General features: G+C 34.7%; 1 long non-coding RNA gene across 1 annotated transcript; it reads left to right on the top strand.

Annotated features, from left to right (window-relative positions):
* Positions 1–7,861: 7,861 nt before the first annotated feature.
* On the top strand, positions 7,862–9,719 carry LOC128556066 (uncharacterized). Its single transcript, XR_008370420.1, has 3 exons — positions 7,862–8,312; positions 8,513–8,667; positions 9,048–9,719. It is a non-coding gene; the product is annotated as an uncharacterized LOC128556066 (long non-coding RNA).
* Positions 9,720–15,637: the final 5,918 nt, after the last annotated feature.

Raw genomic sequence — 15,637 nt, forward strand, 5'->3', positions numbered from 1 at the left:
GTGCGGTTCTGAATTAAACTATTTCATCAACTGTCTCTTGGAGACTGTGCAAGGTGATTGCTACAAAGTCTCATTCTGATACACAAGGTTAAACATATTGTTATCTACATCTGGATCTTATAAGCTGCACGGGAAACAATATAAATATAATATAAGTGCATTTCCACTCTCTAACTCACTTAGCTCGGCTACCAGTTACATATGCTATTAATTATAATTTCATACCACTATACTCTCTGTATATGACTGTGATACTTTTATGCATAAAATCTATCGTTTGCATAAAGGCACGTGGTGTTATCTGTTCTTCCGTCAGTCGTCAGTTCATTTGACCCTTGATAGTTTCTTTTAATTTTCAGCTCATTTGTTTGTTTGCATCCCATAAAGTAAAGTTTCAGTTTAAACTTATATATTCATTGCTTTTCTCAATAAGAATATATGAGCCGCACCATGAGAAAACCAACATAGTGCATTTGCGACCAGCGTGGATCCAGACCAGCCTGCGCATCCGCGCAGTCTGGTCAGGATCCATGCTGTTCGCTTTAAGAGTCTATTGCAATTAGAGAAACCGTTAGCGAACAGCATGGATCCTGACCAGACTGCGCGGATGCGCAGGCTGGTCTGGATCCAAGCTGGTCGCAAATGCACTTTGTTGATTTTCTCATGGTGCGGCTCATATAATAAATTTGGCAGATAGAAACAACTTTCTCGACTGATATATAGAGTAATGGTCTAGGGAGTATATACTTCAAAAATGAATATTAACGTGTTAGGATATAACCAAATAGATAAAATGAACCTTAAAATGATTTGTAAACACTCTGATTCTTAATTTGATTTGGTTAAGGGACGTGGGTTGTTGTAATGCTAAAAACACTGTATGTATCGTTGGACTTCATTACAACGTCAATCTTTCACGCATTTGAGACTAAACACTTAATGTTTTCCTGTGAGAAATGTTTCGGCATGGAATTACGTACACTAATAATATGGAGAAAAAAAGGATGAAAAACGTTTTTCACATGATCTATAATTTCAGTGTTGCATTATTTTTTTCCGAATTGGAAACATTCAAGAAGTAACATTGCAGACTGATGTTTATACGCGGTTCTTTTTATTCTCGTGCCACTTTACATATTCGAAGTTTATAAAGGTCCATTTGATTTCAATATAATGTTTGTGATTGAATTGTGTATTAAACTTCAAATAAACTTCATAGTTGCATGTTTTTGATTTACGTTTATTCACAGAAAAATATCAATTATGCAAGTGTTTTATAAAACTGAGTATTCCAGCTTTAGGATGCGATGGAAACAGGCAATTTTAAAGAAAAATACTCAAAAAGAGTTGCAGTATATATATGTATTTACTTGGAAAATTTCTTTCAATAAGAACCCGCTTCCTAGTCTGATAATAGAATAATGTATGTAATACATAAGTTGATAATAAACTAGTGTAGTAAAGCATTGACATTGACGTTGACGTCATTTATTTCTTGGAGACGTTGGGTGAATTTACTTGGTCTATAATAGGTAAAGATAGAAGAAATTTTTGATGTTTCATCTAGAAAAAATTTAAAGGGATAAAAAGAATACTAGTATACATTAGTGTCTTTCCACATGCATTATTAAACTCTGAATAGAATTGATAAAATGCTCGGCAGAGCCTCGCATTTTGTTATTTTATTCAACTCGTTTAATAAATTCAATATGAAAAGACAACCATGTATATCCTCTATGTATTATTTTAATTTGTTTGAGACTTAATTGAAAATTAAATATGCACACGCCACACTGCACAATTAAATTTAACGTGATGGTACATGCATTTTAGCGTGAGAGATAATCATGAAACTCCCTTTAAAGGCAGAACTACTGATTGAGATTTAGACCAACTTGACTCATTTTAGCTGTCAAAGTGAGAAGTCAGTATTGGATGTTCTATATCTGCGCCAAAATTTGAAGGATTTTCTATAAGATCATAAAATTGGTGTAAAATTACAAACTTTTTCATACAATATATTGTAAGAATAAGGAGGGATCAATGTGTGGCGTTTGAAAGTTTCAGATATCATAAAGCTGAGATAAGTCACCATTCAACAAAGGGATACAGGCTTTTGTCGCGTAGATTGAGTTTTCTGTGAATGCCTACCTCGGAAATGAGTCATCCGTGGATGGCTCAGCTACATATCGTTGGATCTTGAAGTGGCATCCGTGGATGACTCAGTTAAATTACGATGAACTGAGGTGAGCCATCCATGGATGGATCAACTATGAATGTGAGTCATCCATGGATGTCTCATCTACATAGTAGTCGTTTGAAATGAGTCATCCGTGGATGTCTCAGTATGTCTCTGAAAGTGAGTCATGCAGGCATGGCTCATCTCTAAAAGTGAGTAATGCAGGCATGGCACATCTATGAACGTGAGTCATGCAGGCATGGCTCATCATGTATCTTGTTGATGGAAAACAAATGAGAAACATACTGTGTGAGAATGTCTCGCAGGAAAACGGAAACAAATACAGTGGTAGGTATATTTTTCCTTTTTATGACAAGCGTAGATAAAATATATACATGACGTCACAGAAAAAAGGCATATATGAAAACGCCCGTTTTCTTATTTAAAAACCATATTCTGACTTCAGATAATTCCCTGTTCTAGTCAAATTATGATCAATAAGTAAACAATCATTTATTCGTTTCTTTCTTTCTGTATTTTTAAAAGTAGAATAAGCTTTTCGCCTTAAAATCTTGGTCTTTTCACTTTGAAAATTCAGAGAATGTAGACCACCTATTGTCCTACTTAATATAAAATGGGAGTGGGAAAATCTTACGACCTAATAGCGGTGAATTACAACAGATCTTACCGTCTATATTTCTGTGTAAGTATTCAAATCAATCTACAAATCTTTCGTGAAGAAGATCTACATAACAAATGCTGTGACGAGCCTTGATAACGCTTTTGTGAGCAAAGTGTCACGGATTTCAGGACAACTTCGAATTCTGTGTTATTCGACGTCATTGAAAACGATAGTAGATAAGATTTTTAGATACTAAAGCATCTGTTTATTATCTAATTCATTTTTGACAACATAGTGTTATTCGGCTTCAAATAAGTGACTACGATTGGACAGGTTATATAAATATCAAAGTACACCTAATGCCATATCTTTCTTAAGTATCACAGATTCCATAATGACTCAGTTTGCCATGTCACGGGTTTCTTTCTACATTTTAACAGGAACTGAGGCACTAGCCGTATAACTTTACTGCAGTGTTTTATTATTAAAATAATTTCCTATTCATGAATATTAATAGCGATAGCGATATTGCATGGTGCTGTGGTTCGTTAAGAGTGTGACAACGGCCCAGCACCTCTGTCTTCAACTCTCTAGGTTTCTTTCGGGGTTACCTCACCCTTAGTTCCGAGTTAAAACCCTATCCTGGAAACACAGGAGCTATTTGTCCCATAGTTGGGGGTCTGTTCATAGGCATCAGGGCGTGTCCACACACCGGTGGGCCTGGCATGCCACATGTCTGGGGGGGGGGGGGGGGGGGGGGGGGAGAAGACCTCCTCCGAGTACCCAGCCATTCTGCCTGATGCCGCAAGGTGCTCAGTTACCGTGTGGCGCCAACTCGGAGGCACTGCAAAAGGGTTTGTCTGCAGAGAGGCTATATACTGGTAGGGAAAACTTACGCACTCGGCTCCTTTTTCACCAGAAGGCTAGCCAGCGGTGGAGGCTGAAAGCGGAAGGTGACAAGCACACAACACACAGCACACTACACTTGACGCATCAGCAGACCAATTGCCACACGTTATGACTACACTCGCGAACGATAAGAAGAAGAAGAAGAAGAATGAATATTAATGACGGTATTACAAAATGACAACATTTTGTTATACGCCCGAAGGGACGTATTATGTTATGGTCCCGGTGTCCGTCCGTTAGCAATTTCGTGTCCGCTCTGTAACTCTTGAACCTCTTGAAGGATTTCAAAGGAACTTGACACAAATGTTCACCACATCGAGACGACGTGCAGAGCGCATGCTTTGGATATCTCATTTCAAGGTCAAGGTCACACTAAGGTGTCAAATGTCATATGAGTGTGTTTCGTGTCCGCTCTGTAACTCTTGAACTGCTTGAAGGATTTCAAAGAAACTTGGCACAAATGTTCACCACACTGAGACGACATACAGAGCGCTTGTTTCGGATGATTAGCTTCAAGGTAAAGGTCACACTTAGGAGTGAAAGGTCATATATGACTTTGCTGTGTCCGCACTGTAACTCTTGAACAGCTTGAAGGATTTCAAAGTAACCTTGCACAAATGTTCACCGCACTGAAGCGACGTGCAGAGCGCATGTTTTGGATGACTGGCTTCAAGGTCAAGGTCACACTTAGGGGTCAAAGGGCATATATGACTTTGTTTTGTGTATATTGCTATGCCTTGCAGTGCACTTGTTTTTATTTGGCAGATCCCGTTTTGTTCTCTTACAATATATTTTTAATTACATGTACTTCCCTTTTTTGTTACTATAAATAGCTTATTTTGAAACTTTTTTATTACATCTATTTTGACATAACTTTACCTGGTAAGAATTATTTTGTGGACTTAGAATTTTTTGTTGTTGAATTTCTTTTTTTGTTCCTGTCCTTTGTGCTTCAACAGTCAAGTTCTTTAAATTTTGCTCCCATCCTCTGATGTAACCATTCAGGCGTATATTGCCCCGCTTTGCGGCGCTCTTGTTAGATTTTTATATAATAAGTTATTAACTTTATCTTAAACCTTTTTTTTTTTACTGCTGTGTATACGTTTTACATGACTGTGTATTTTTTATCTCAGCGTAATCGATGTACTTCAGTCTTCCAGACATGATTGTTACCGCAATGATTATTTAAGTATCAAAAGATGAAATGACTCCAAATAGCTGATTTTCTCTACAGCATGTTTTTGTACAACGCAAAATAAGTTTTGTACTACTCGTAGAAAATCACCCTTTCAGTTATATCATCGTTCCTTTTTCGTTGTTGTTATTTTTCGCCATTTTTGCTAGTGATGACATCACGTTCTTGTCATACCACTGTAGGCGTATTTCATTCAGCACCACGTACCGGTGCCGAATAGCAGTCACTGGGAAGTACGATGTCTCGGTCAAAGTATAACTGAATTTACATATAACTTTTACAGAGTCGAAGCCCTATAACTTATATAATTGGCTTGCTCTTTTATTAACACCCGGGATGTACATGATCTTGCAGTTTCCACAATTTCTTATGTTCATGCATATTCATTCCAACAGATTGTATGTTAGATAGTTTAAAGCACTTATTTCTTCACAAAACACCTTTGCAACCTACAGCAAATTCAAAGGTTGTACTCGTTTCTTTTATTCTTGAGCTTACTGGGAATCTTACTTTCGGACTTGGCTCAGATGCACGTAATTTATCAAGCTGAAATAAAATGAATAGATTAAGTCACGAGTAGAACTAATTAATACATTGATTAACTGATTTGTAGTAGAATGATCTTTCTGGTAATTCCAAATATTAACTGGTTCACAATGATATATATTTCTTAAAAGAAAACGAAAATACTTTTGAGAAAGCTGCTCTGCTCCGATAGATATCCAACATTCTACTACTCCATGAGTTTTGAATAGTGTCAATCCGATAATTTCTTTTATTTGAAACTTCGTCTATTTTAACTTTTAAACATACAAAAAATACTTTTCTGCTTTTTCCAATTGCTCACTAATGCTCGAAATTCTTATATACTGCTGTAACACAATTCTGTAACATGAACAACTAGTCACGTGACATACTATAGAAAGGAAGTGATAGCGTCAAAATTTCAAATCAGTGACCCTGTCAAGTAAAAATACTGTCAACTGGACAGAATAGCTAAAGGTTATACTGCAAGCACAAACATTGCAAAAACTTCATCATTGACTAAGATATAGCAGATTGTAAAGCCTTTACAAATTAACTTGCTCATTAGACATATCCTTGTATATATTTTTTCGTGAAATATTTGATCCGGTTTGCTTTATGACAAAGCTATGAATGGTCTTATTAGTACTGCTCGATTAGGATAGAAAAAAAAACTGACAGTATTTTTTTTTTTTTTTTTTTTTGGTTTCAATGAATGAGTTGTAACATACAATATGAAAAAGCTTCTTCAAGTTATATTTGGAAGGTAAACATTTTTGAAAAATGTTGCTCGAAAATCGGATGTAATAAGGCTTTGGTACAGTTTATATAACGTCTTAGTTGTCTGTATAGATATATAAGCACCCATAATTATGAGCCTAAACATTTTGATAGACGTTATTGATTTCAAATACCTGATCTAAATTGCATTGTATTATATTGTTTCATCTGATGACTATACAAACATTTTGTTTTGTATTTAAATGCCGGAAGATGGCTCAGGAAGACTTTATTATAATACTATTTTACGGCGACATATGAGCTTAATTATTAAAATCTGTAGACGCTTAGTGTGGATTTCAAAGTTAGTGGTACAATGTATATATCTAGATAAACCAACTAAGTTGTGTGGTATGCAACAGTTAGTAAACACTGATCTCCACTATTTTTAGCGTAGCTATTATAAACATCAAGTAATTAGCTTTGTCTACAGAGATACGAAAACTTTAAAATAGTTATAGATACATGCATATGGAAATATTTCGAAGCATCAGCATAGCCGTCATAGAGACTCAGTACAGTCATACAGTTAAAAATACAACTTTGCGGGCCTCCGTGGCCGAGTGGTTAGGGTCGTTGACTTCAAACCATTTGCCCCTCATCGATGTGGGTTCGAAACCTCATTTGGGGCGTAGAATTCTTCACGTGAGGAAGCCATCCAGCTGGCTTAAGGAAGGTCGGTGGTTCTACCCAGGTGCCCGCTCGTGATGAAACTATGCACGGAGGGGCACCTGGGGTCTTCCTCCACCATTAAAGCTGGAAAGTCGCCATATGACCTTAAATTGTGTCGGTGCGACGTTAAACCCCCCCCCCCCCAAAAAAAAGAACAAAAGAAAAAAAAAACTTTGCTCCGTTCTCTCATTTATAAAGTCTGCATTTTTGTAAGTCTGTTATTTTTATGTTGAACAAAAATTAGAGATAGTGTCAGACGCCTCTGTTTTTCTATTTTATGTAAAATGTCTTAATATTTTTTATTTTAAATCTGGGATTGTGAAACTATGTCTAAATTAGTGGGAAAATCGCATGGTTATTAGACCTAAATTCCCATGATGCCGTTAGCAACGTATATAGTGATGCATGAAATAAGTTTAAAGGAGTTCCATAATTATCACGAATAAGGCGTCTAAATTATTTCCGATCTATAAAATGATATACAGCTAGTCAGTTTGTTATAAGAGCTATCTGAAATCAGACAGCAGTAAGGTAAGCGTTGACTTTGCTAAAAGAACTCAGATAAGTACATGTATAGATTTTACACTAAAACCATGAAACAGACGAAGTAAATAATGTGTGTTTGTGTTGCTAAGTGAAAGAATTTTACGAAATCAACATGACGAGCAATGTTTTAACGTAAAGGGCAATTTTAACAGACTCTGTCATTCTATACTGGAGTTTACAAAAAAGTACGTGTACGGGTACCCGTAAATCTTGGTACGCATATCTCTATAGAGTAATTAAGAATTAAATGTTATTGTTATGCTTTCATACAGGTATAAACCACATTGGGAGCTAGTTACTTATTCCTTATTCAACTTATATCATTTCTCGGCGAAAAAGATATGACATGTGTTCAGAACACATTATGTAGGTCTTATACTGAGTAATTAAATCATGTTGAAGAAATGGTGAACGAGCCGAGACTTTATACACTGTAAATGGAGAGAACACCGGACGCGTTCATCTGTATTCAATTTTGGAACACTACATGTTATACTCTGAACACCGATGTTTAGTACAAGTGTTCTGTGTACGATTTGAACGCTTAATTTGAACGCCAGCATTCAATATTATATCGCCTTTCAAGAAAAGTCTAGACATATTTTACTGTTTTGAGTTTTAATGAACTAGGGGTAAGTTATTTTACCGATATATTGTTAATTGAAGTTTCACTGAATGCATAAAAATCAAATAACTATACGAAAACATTGACAGGTAATTCTATATGAACAGGGGCATTCATTGCATGTTCTATCTGAGAACGCCGGTGTTATGTCTAAAAATAGAATTTTTCAAGAAAGCGTCTATCAGTACCGTGAGTACGTCATCAACACGCGTCTAAAGTTTGGCGGAAACAGGAAACTGGAAGGATAATGTGTTATGAAGTAAGTTTTCTGCTATTTGCATATCTTCTTAGCTTGAATACTTTGTTCATAATTTATATTTAAGTTCCACCCGCCAGATCTATAGTGTTTACTAGATAGATATTCCATGTAAATTCAAACAGGCAGCACTTATGTTGTTGTTGTCGTTGTATTGCAAATGTTGAACTAAAGAACATGAAATACTTTAACTTTTATTTTAGGTCACATCTTGAGCAGGTGCAGTTGGCTGCTTATTCAAACAATGAAACTGTCTGATAGCTCTACATAAAGCGTATAACGAACAAAAGTTGAAACTAAGTTTGATCGGAATAAGAAGGGCATATGTCATTTCCAGACTCCTAAAGTCATCACTGAGGTTTGTTTGTTAAAGTTAGATGATATTTCTGTTCTGTTAAACAAACTAGTACGCTAGAATCATTGAACAATACTCTCAATAAATGCTAGTATGATTTTCTTAACCTTTAGCTGCGACTTAAACCTGCTCTTATAAAACAGTGCCTGGCCTTTGGAAGTATAAGTTGAATTACTGATTTTCATGAATAAGGTGTATGATATTTTACATCAGCATATATACCTAATTTTAACATAAAGCATTATTTCGCATTTAATAGGTTTATACAACATTCAAATATCCATCTCTGTACCTATTCGAAAACAGCAAATAATTTATTAATGCTCCAATATTGAGAAATTTAAATGCTGTTTATATAATGAAATCCATTTTTCTTTTGCCAGGTTGTTAAAGAACAGGACTTTGAGGTCACATTGGAGGTAAAAGAAAACACTCCTCCAAAATTAGTGATATTTACCAGAAATGACAAAGCAGAGACAGCCTATTTAGTATGAAATTGTACTGCCACTAGGTGCAATAGGGAGAGTACAGTGTTATTTGCAGTTCAGTTATTTGCAACATTCTGTGTTTTCGACATTGAATATCATTCTTAAGCAATGTCTTTAGGATTTGTGCAGCAATTTGTATTTGAAGAACAGTATACAAATGAAAGTTAAGAAAATCATTTTTCTGTGAGAAGTATAGAACAGTATTTAAATAAATGAGTTACATGGTTAAGGTATTGGGAGGATAATAAAATTAGCAGTCACCCTTTCTTTTGAAATATCATTCTGGTTTGTATTTTGCTGAAATCAAATGCAGCAGTTCAAGACAGAGAATAGTTTTCAGTAATGCTAATACCACTGGTCTCTTCTGAGCAGATAGATTGACATTTTTCAAATAATATTACTGGGATTTTCAAAATAGTGTTTTTGGTACTGAGCAGGGACATATTTTACAAAATTGACTTATTGTTACTGAACAAATTGATTGGCATTCTCAAAATGTTACTATTAGTTCTGAGCAGACATGTTGGTACTTTCTAAATGCAACTGGGACTGGGCAGGTTTTTAACATTTTACAAATGAAATTGTATATATATATATATATATATATTATTGCATATTACAGTAATTCATAAATAAATGTGTACTTTCTTATGTTCTGAGCTGTATGCAAGAATAAAATATTAATATATCTTTCTATATTATTGTATAAGTCTGTCAAGGTTATGTCTAATCGAAATGTTGGTTTTGTGCCACTGATGAAATAATTTTGTAACTAGTATTTCCAACCTTACCTGATTTATTTGCTTTGGGAAAAAGTCATAGTCATATGCCAGTGTCTTTTTGTTAAAAAATATCCTGAACTTTTCTTTAGTACCATTTTATCTTTGAAACTTTGATTAGGACCATCGTCTATTTGCAGCAGTACAAAATTCTGTCAATATTTTTTCATTATGGTATTTTTTTACACAGTTTCTAAAATATTTAGGACAGGAAACACTTTTACAGGAAATTATGTTCAAAGCATAATATCTTCTTTTTTTATGACAGTTTTTTCAGGTATGTTTGAAATACAACTAAAGAATACTATACATGTACATAAAAAGCTTGTAAAATAGTCAGATTAAGTAGTTGCACATGGTGTTGGTAGTTTTTTGAAAAAAAGTTTTTTTTCAGCAGTAAATGTTATTATGTATAACAAATATCCCTTAGAAAAACATGTCTCTTATCCAGTGTTCAAATCTGAATGCAGTATGTTCAACTTCTTAACGTCCATGTTTTTGAACATGTTCTAGGCGTTCAATATCTGTTGCATTGGAATTGAACACGTCCGGAGTTAAACAAAAGAACACCTGGGTGTTCACAGACTGTTCATTTACGGAACTGTAGGTGTTACCAATCTGAACACTAACATTAAAAAATAGAACATGTCTGGTGTTAAAAAAGAACACCTGGCTGTTCATCGGGCGTTCTTTCTTTGAGCAGCTAGTGTTAAAAATTTGAACACTAGTGTTAGGATTTTGAACGCAAAGACGCGTTCAATATCTGTTGCAAATTGGCGTACAAAGAGTGTTCAGTTCCTTAACACTTACATTTACAGTGTAGGTATGACGGTAGCAATGCGCCGGTATTCCTACGTGGTCCAATCGAATGTAGTCCCTGACACTATATAGTTCAATTTTTTTTTGTAAAAAAAGGCATTTTCATGCTAGGTATTGCTTTTATTTTCAATTAAATCAGTAAGAATAGCCTTCTAGAGTATTTTAGAAGAGGTCAGATATATGGAAGATGGTTATATGTAGTTTTGTGATGTTGCTTAGTGACAGCTGAGGATGCTGAGCAAGTTTGCGGAAGAATACATTGTTTACAATAGTGATGTCATTCTAAGTTAGCCGGTGCTCTTGCATTATGGTCGACAGATTGTTTTTTTTCTGTGTTTTCAATAGGATTTGGATTATTTTATACAAGGAACAAGGCCTTGCAACAAGTGAAAGAAAGGAAAAGTAAATAAAACACTGTAGACTTTGACAATTTAATATGACTCAAAGAAGAAATGTTTTTAATACCGTCATACGTAAAAGTACTTCCAGGTCAGTATGTAGTTCATTATTATTTTTTGTCTTCTGCAATAATAATAAATATAGTTTTAGAGCCACAGATACTTTTTTTTTATTTCTAAGCCCATTAACTCAATTTGTGACAATGTATGAAGAAAACAAGGCTTCTGCTATAGCAGCTTTTCATTACATACTGTTGATATGTCAATTTGTTTGATTAAAGTACTTTTAAAGACATTTGTTACTGAAAAAGGGGAAAAATTGATGACAATTTTAAAAGAAGTGACTTTTTTTTGTACTTTTTTTTTTTTCATGATTTTTTTAGGTGTAACTGGCCTAATTTTGGCAGTTGTGGAAAAGAGTAAAAAAATCACTTTTTATGGTACTTATTCTACTATTTCGCATTCCTCCAGACCAGTTTTATTTTAAATTTTGACGGGTTTCTTGAATTATCGCTAAAAATCTACGCATACTGTGTTGTGGAAAAAATAGCCGAAATGATGATGTTTGAAACCGGTTTGGGTAGCCGTACAGAAATGTCATTTGTGACGTCTCCATTGAGCATATTAGGTTGAAACTTCTCGAATTTATTCATTATACATTACAATACCTAAAAATTGGCATATTTTTGAAATCTTAGTTAACATTTTTTTCTTATAGGCATGACTGTAGTAATGCGTTGGTATTCCTACGTGGTCCAATCGAATGTAGTCCCTGACACTATATAGTTCAATATGTTTTTGGTTAAAAAGGGCATTTTCATGCTAGGTATTGCTTTTATTTTCAATTTAATCAGTAAAAATAGACTTCTAGAGTATTTTAGAAGAGGTCAGATATATGGAAGATGGTTATATGTAGTTTTGTGATGTTGCTTAGTGACAGCTGAGGATGCTGGGCAAGTTTGCGGAAGAATACATTGTTTACAATAATGTCATTCGAAGTTAGCCGGTGCTCTTGCATTATGGTCGACATATTGTTTTTTTTCTGTGTTTTCAAGAGGATTTGGATTATTTTATACAAGGAACAAGGTCTGGCAACAAGTGAAAGAAAGGAAAAGTAAAATAAAACACTGCAGACTTTGACAATTTAATATGACTCAAAGAAGAAATGTTTTTAATACCGTCATACCTTATATGGTGCTTATTTGTCTGTTACTTATTCGCGTTTGAATAATTAAGGTATAAGTTACTGTACTGTAACAAAATGAAACCAGTTACTAATTCCTTATTCGACTTATATGAGTTTTCGGTGAAATAGATATGAGATGTGTTCAGAACACGTTTTGTAGGAGATGAGACTTTATCTGGTGTTAATGTGTCTATTACTTATTCGCATATGAATAAGGAATAAGTAATAAAAAGTACCTTGTTACTTATTCTTATTCGAAAAAGGAATAAGGAATAAGTAACCAACTTTCTCGTCATAGCAATTTGCCACATTTAACACGACATTGCTTCATATTTGTTAAACGACTCAAAACACATTCAGAAGCAATCACCATCATCCTCATCGTCATCATCAACAACAACAACAAAAATCGTGGCATCGTCAAATCATCATCATCATTGCTGTCACCAAAATCATCATCATCATCACCATCATCAACAATAGCAACAAGAACAACAGCATCATCGAATCACTATCATTATTATTTTCACAAACACCATTATTATCATTATCATCATCATCATCCAATTATCATCATCGTCGTCGTCGTTGTCGCCGTCGACGTCGTCGTCTACATCAACAAATAATCATCATCATTATTTTTACCTACTTTATTATCATGATCATCATCATCGTCGTCGTCGTCATTTTTTTATTTTTCTTCTTCTTTGTACACAACCAGCTTGGGAGTGGTAACTCCTATGAAGTTTGTTGCAACTCCAACCAGTGGTATAGTAGCACAGATCAAAACAGTTGACAAATCAAGGGTCATGTCTCCGCTGGAATTCCTTTATTCAGAACATGATTTTGATATGCTCAGCTATTCTGTTACACTAAACACTCGTGAGGCGGCCGTAAAAATGTCTACCCGTACATTCAATCAGGGCTGTTATATTTCGATCTTCTCAGATCGTTCAGCACGTCTTTTATGTCGTGTTATTGGTACTGTTTAGTTTCTCATCATGACCGTTTCGGCCTGGGTGTTTCCAAAACTCCCACTTTCATAGCCTTGGGTATTGTATAATCACCCCATGGATATTGTGCCTGCTTTTTAATAGGGGTGACTATTGAGGCCAATTTTGACTATTGCAATACTATTGATATTGCTTAAAAACTATTGCGATACTATTCTATTGCAGGTTACTATTGCGATACTATTGCAATAGTTATCGGCCATCATATTTTATACAGTAAAGCTACCAACTGGCATTGTTACACAGTGTAAGAGACGGCACTGTTTATAATTGCTGTTAACACACATTGAGATGTTTGTATAACTGAAACGGACAGAAATAATACTAACATTGAATATTTCTTGCCTTCCTTGGCTTTGGAAAAATAAGTAAAACAATAAACCTATGCAAGGTATACTCAAACGAATCGGCCATTTTGTTGCGAATGTCAACATGTTTAATAACCCAAAGCATCAAAAAAGATGAAAATTAACGGATCGGATTAAGGTGTACCAGCACTAAATGAAGGGCCCTACCGAACAGTTTGCTGTATAATACAAGTATATAGCCTTCTTTCTCCATGTCCATAGTACATTTTCTCATCTAAAATTAACAGGTTATTTAAATATATTTAATCAAAGTTTCTAAGAAACTAAATTTATTAATTATCTCCCAGACTTCTCGGTCCTTTATGGTAGTTTAATTCCGTGAGGGTAATTATTGTAATGGAGACGTTAACATTATCCGAGGCGCAAATGAAAGCTGGCTCTGTTTCTTGGTTTATAAATTATAAATTATTTCTGTATTTACAAAAATTTCAAAACTATCGAAACTATCGATTGTTGAAGGAACTATCGGCGATTGTTATTGGATCGTGACTTTTCTATCGATGCATGCTATCGGGACACTTAGTATCGCAATGCATCGATAGTTCGATGTATCGTTACACCCCTACTTTTTAATTTTGTCTTTTGACAGTTCCTGTGATATGCTGGCTCCATAACCTCAAATCCCCCTTATAAATTCCAGTTTGTTTAGTTCTGCCCATTGTTTTCTCGTTTGGGGCAAACCCATTATTTTATCTGGGGACCATACGCCTCTTTTCATGGAATTACACGCCTTAACACGTGTATCATTGAAGGTTCCATGTGCACCGCCGTATGAATACATCTGCGGATGTCTCTAAATTGCTTTTTGTACTTTTAGCATGTGTAAATGTGGAGTTCTGCTCAACCCGGGGCTAGAGGGCGTGGACGGTAGCATGCATTTCCACTACCGTTCATGAACAGGCTCAATCAAACCGAGCCTGCAACATTTTCGTTTTGTCGTGTTGAACGACCTGTGGAGTTTCCAATTTTTCTATTTTGTGAAATTCAGCCCAGTTGTATATAGCAAGTAGTGTAAACACTGAAAAAGATGTCAAATCAAGGGCCATAACAGTTATTGCTGAAAAACACTGAACCGGAACATTCCCGAGATATGCATAACTAGGCTTGGGAATGATCATTTTTTTGTGAAGTTTTGTGTAATTTATCCTGGTTGTATCGAAGCATATGCCTGGACGTATATTATGATATATAAAGGGCCATAACTCATCTAAAAAGCTATGAACCTGAACACGCCAATAAAATGTATAATCAGACTTGGAAATAATACCGATAATAATGCCGATTATTTCGCAAATTGGCCATAAATTCAAATGAAACTTACATGTATCGAAAGGAGATTGATTCCTCATTAATCTATGTAAAAATTATCAAATAATATCCAAAACTATGAATTTTCTGGTGATTTAAACCTTTGTATGTACTGTACACGATCAACGTTTACCATGTGTTTATCTTCCATTATTTTGGTCCTTCAAAGTTTTGACGTTAGATTGCCACTCACAAATATAAAACAATCTGAACGTCAAATTATTTTGACTAAGCTTTTGACTTGAAACTTAAGATAATTATTTACTATCAAAGTCTACACAAGAAGAAACAATCCCCATAACTCTGATTTGAATTTTGACAGAGTTATGCCCCTTTTAACTTAGAATTTTTTGGTTAAAGTTTTTGATAAAGTCAAATGTTTCTGTTACTATCAAAGCTTTAGTCTTGAAACTTAAAATAGTTATTTACTGTCAAAATCTACACCAGGAGAAACAATACCCATAAACCTGATTTGAATTTTGACAGAGTTATCACACTTAACACTTAATGTCGGACACAATGCGATGCTTTGTCACAATAATTATGTTGGAAAAACTCAAAAATATTAATAAATGAAATTAAAGATTTTTTTAATCTTTGTTGAAATATCATTT

Source organism: Mercenaria mercenaria, chromosome 3 (assembly GCF_021730395.1).
Source record: "Mercenaria mercenaria strain notata chromosome 3, MADL_Memer_1, whole genome shotgun sequence".
NCBI classification, from domain to species: Eukaryota; Metazoa; Mollusca; class Bivalvia; order Venerida; family Veneridae; genus Mercenaria; species Mercenaria mercenaria.